Raw genomic sequence first — 5408 nt, forward strand, 5'->3', positions numbered from 1 at the left:
ACAGATATGCTAAGATATGAATTTTGTCGGTACACTATCTATACAGTAAATGCAGTAAGACGTGTTTAGACTTAAGATGATTAACAGGTAATTTCCAACAAGAAATGATAAGCAAAAATTGGTAAAAACAGATACGGTCATAGTCCAGACTCACTAATGCATCCTAACAATTACCAGTTAAACACACTAATGCAAATTCTGGTTCCCTATGACCTTAAGCTCGTAAACCAACTGTGATGACCCGTCCAAATCCATTTGGACGAATACATCATTCATCGATTTCACAGTGAGGTACTGACCTCTACATGATACGTTTTGTAAACATTGCATTCTTTTGAAAAGGCACACCATAAATGAATATCTAATTCTAAGGTTTTTGACGTCTGATGATTTCTACATATAGACAATCACCATAAATAATAGTTTACAATACTACATCCGTTGACAATGCAGTCAAAATAAGATACATGGTGATGATTTTGTGAATGCAAAGTTTTCTCGAATAAAGCATGTATGACTCCATGCACATAGCTTGTATAACGTATAAGCAACCAGAGGAAGACTTCTAGAAACCTGAGAATAAACATGATAAAAAGTGTCAACACAAAGGTTGGTGAGTTCATAGTTTTAATGTTGCGCATAATCTGTATATAAAGGTGGATCACCAGATTTCAGTTGTTTCATCCAGAAATGTTTATCAAAATATTCTACAAGATTGAGCACCCTGGTAACTAAACTTTAACGTATATATAATAAGTACCCCTGTTTTAACATACATGCAACCAACATGTACAATACACGTAAACCAACGTGTATTAAACTCAAATAGCATACGTCTATTTTATAGTTCAGGCTAGGGTTTCTATACCTGGAACAGACGGGGATGTCAAGCCCTATGGATCCATATACAACTACTCGCGCCCACCAATTCTTATAACTAGCAGTTACTAGTTACCAAAGCTAAGGGATTTTCGGTTCAAACTCAGTGTAGAATTTAGTATGTACTTGTGTCCATTGCATTTAAAATAAAGTGCATGTATTCTCAGCCCAAAAATATAGATTGCAAAAGCAATTAAAAAGGGATCTATAAACTCACCTTAACAGCACATAAAGTAATTCACTGAAATGTGACCGAAACTCAGAATGTAAAATAACCGTAGATCTCAACCTAGAGAACATATGTTGGTCAATACATGTCTAACAAATTAGGTCTGGTCATAGTGTATCACAATCCTAATGCTCAAGACCGACATACAAAAGTTAATAAAAGTCATTTCAAAAGTTAATCTTACCCAATATGGTCTTTAAATCTATACATGTCTATTAACATAATATAAGTCTTGATAATTGAACGAATTTATAGTTTATCAAACTCAAAATATTATTTATTTCAGGAGCTATATTATATTTGAATTATCATGGCAATCGAACATATTTTATTTTTCACATAGTTTTCCAATACTTGTAAAATCCGATTATAGTGTTTATAAAGATTTATAACATGATAAGACAGTCAACTTTGACAATTGCTCAACAAGACGAGACGCGCCTTATATAGAAATTCATTTACTCGATTAGTAATATTTAAAAATTCAATTTATCAATCTCATAGACAAGTTGTTTAATTATTAATTTACAGTTTCAAACACAATTTCATTTAACGTTAACCATAATTCAGTTGACCATATCTTTTAATCCGTTCATCGAAATCGCGCGATTTCTAAATTAAAAGTTAATAATTTTTCGCTAGCTTTCCAACGACATGCATATCTTATACCTTATCTCAATCGCATATGTAACTAATTCAGGATTCAACATAACCTATCTAATGGCAATATCAAAAGTACAAGCATGCATAATCCTATATACTCGAGCACTAGTCAGGGATACACTATTAATATATAAAAATTAAATTACGAGTACTCACGTATCAATATTGAGATTAAATATTGCAGGAAAGGTACGTAGACGCAACGGAGATGATAAACACTAAATTAACCTCACGAGCATACCCATGAACCATACCCATCATCTCCATAGCTATAACCCATAATTTCCTTAACTCTATCCCGCTCGTAAAACCCGTTTTTAAATAACTCGCGTGTACCCTCGTCGTAGTATTTTATGTCTACTACTAATAATAACACTAATACTACTCATAATAATATTAAGATTAATATTAATCTTTTAATAATAATAATAATAATTTATAATTATAATATAAATAGAGAAAGATGTGTGAGAGATGGATGAATGAAATGTGACCAGATTACGTTCGATATTTAAAGAGATGTTGCACCCACCTACCACCCACGCGATCGCATGAGAATGTGAGGGTGGCCTCATGCGATCGCATGAGCCACATATCAAAATCATGTTCGTTTATTTTTGCTTACCGACATCATATTATGATTATTATATATATTATTTAATATATAATATATTTAATCTTTAGAATTAATTAAATATTATATTATATTCTCGTGCATAGTTGATTTGTGATTTTTACACCGATGTGTAGTACGTTGACCCTCGACTTAAGTACCGGTTCCGGTTTTTCGAACGCATTTTCGTACGCTTAGAAAACTAGCGTTTTACATTACGCGACGTGTACCCTTATTAATAATTTGACTTACTCATCAATAAATTATCTTATAAAAAATGTAACTTATAAAATTAAGCGTTGTGGTCATTTGCTTCTATAAATCAGTGGCTCGTTGTTTATCAAAATATATTATTTTAAATCAGGACGTTTTATGACTAAGTTAATATATATATATATATATATATATATATATATATATATATATATATATATATATATATATATATATATATATATATATATATATATATATTATTTAGGATTGTAAATTTGTATGTAATATATATGTCTGAAATATTTATCTAATGATATAAAGAAAGTTTAAATTTGTTCGGAAATTTCCGGGTCGTCATATGCTATCACACCAACATCATCACCAATGAACCTGTAATGAATACATAAAAACTATACAATACTCTACAAAACATGGTGCACTTTCATCGAGTCGTGCACCCAACTCAATCCCCATGATCAGCCTTTAGTGGGGTCTGAATCACCTACACTTAGCTGACGGTACGAGAAATCTGTAGAATATGTTCCACGAATGAGCAAGGTTAACCAATTGTTAACACCTAGGGAAGTAAATATGATCTCTAGTAATCTTGTTGTTACTTCCCTTAAACACTTCACACTAACCAGAATAACGGAAGACTCGTCACCCTTAAAATCAGCTTGGGACACCCAAATGTACCCCATGTTCATGCATACATCAAATGGATCGCTATAGATCGTATTCCCCATGTTATACACACTATGAGATTCACCTGAAAATGAACTATCACTCTCCTCAATATTATCATCCTCTAGAATAAGTGTGGACCAGCTCTGAATCTCAACTATGGAACGAGGCTCAACCTCTAACTTCAGTTCTTTTAGTTCTTCAGTTGTAGGCTCATACCCATTAGCCATTAGATCAACCAACAAACCATCTTTCTCTTCTACCACAGGCTCATCTATATAACTAGAAGAACAAGAATGTAACTCGGGGAAATCCTGCAAAAGCTCAGAAAGTGGATCTAAACGAGTACGTTTTTCAACAACCAGTTTCTCTTGGAAAATAGATTGTGAAGCTATAAATTGTGGAGCTGGATCGGACTCTGTCACATTTGAATGTTCAGGAAACATAATCAATGATGAATAAAGATCGGTAGAAAGTTGCGTAATAGGTAGGGGACTCGAATGTTTTACGTCCAGATTCATGCCACATTGCCAAGACCCATAAAAACTCGGGCAGAAACCTTCAGCTATCATCTTCTCTTTCATAGACATTTTTCGAGTGTTAACCACAGTTTCATCGACTTCTTTCTCTTGGTACCCCTCGTTGGTAACACTAGGAGATGAATATAATGCGATTAGTTTCCTCTGTTCAACTCTCATTCTCTCAGCCATTGTCATATTCTTGTAGTCAACCATTTCCCTGCAACTGACAAAAACAAAGAAAAGAATAAAAGCACCGACTCTAGAAAATGATAAATACTAAAAAGAAACAAGAACTACCTAAAAACAAAAAAAAAAACTCAAACAAATCACAACTAGCACAATCTCAAATTGACACAACTGTCCCCGGCAGCGGCGCCAAAAACTTGATGTGTAAAATCATGTATATTATTTATCAATGGAAATACCAGTTACTAAAAGATTACACACTAACGGGCAGTGTACCCGATCGTGTAGCAGTATAGATATTGGTAAAATCCAAGATCGTTCCAAGGACAGTTCAACTCAATTCAAGATTATAAACTAAGTGTAATTAACAAACAAGAAATAAAAGAAATAACGAGATATTGGGTTTTGGTTATTTAACGATTAACCAATCAAGATAGATTTAAATATAAATACAATATTTTTGTGTTTTTAATTTTATATAAAATAAATGCAGTCTCAACAAACAAATTAAAGATAGTTTTGAATTCAATAGACAAAGAAATGCTCGCCTAGATCTTTTACCCTCAGTGTTAGATGATATAGTATTAAACACAAGTTATAGTGATAAAATGCATGTAATTAATAAGTCGGTTCTTTTAGAGTTCTCTTTTACGAACACTCAAACTAGGATTTATCGGCTTAGGGTTCCCTCTCACCGAAGACCTCGTTGCTTGTGACTAGGTAATTAACTAATTCTGAGATTTAGATTAAATTGCTTACGCGTTCGCTCCACACAATTCACCCCTGTTTTGTTCAACATATGTTACCCAATTTACCCCCTTGGTCCAGTAAGCACCCTATTAATTAAGATAAATCAATTGGAAATTAATGCACTAAATTAAAACAGGGTTCCCTTTGTCCAAACAAGTACACTAATCAACCTAGTAACAATAATCAACACCCGCAAGAATGGTTCTTAATCAAAACTCATAATTATCATGCATTAATAAAATCAAACATTAAAGTATCATCCAAACACATACGAATATTCAATCTAGACAAACATTAAAAAACTTAGCCAATAATCATGGCTAAAACCAAAATCACCAATAAATAATTAAGAGTATTCATTATGAAGATAAGAATTAAACCTAATAAAAATTGTGTTCTTGATTGATAAACGGATCGAGACGCATTTCTGGAATGATTGATGTGTTAGAATGACCTTGGGGATCCCCAAAAATCACCTTGGTTCGTCAAAAAACTGCTGGAATTCGTCTGGATGCAAAAGTGAATATTAGGGTCTTTTTCGGGCCTTAAATACCTGCCAAAAATATCTGGACCGACCTACCGCTGCGCCGCGGCCAAATTTGTCACGCCGCGACAACTAACTTGAGCTGGAACTTTCTTAAATCCTCTCCTGAGAATGAAACTAGGC

Source organism: Rutidosis leptorrhynchoides, chromosome 3 (assembly GCF_046630445.1).
Source record: "Rutidosis leptorrhynchoides isolate AG116_Rl617_1_P2 chromosome 3, CSIRO_AGI_Rlap_v1, whole genome shotgun sequence".
Taxonomy (NCBI): Eukaryota; Viridiplantae; Streptophyta; class Magnoliopsida; order Asterales; family Asteraceae; genus Rutidosis; species Rutidosis leptorrhynchoides.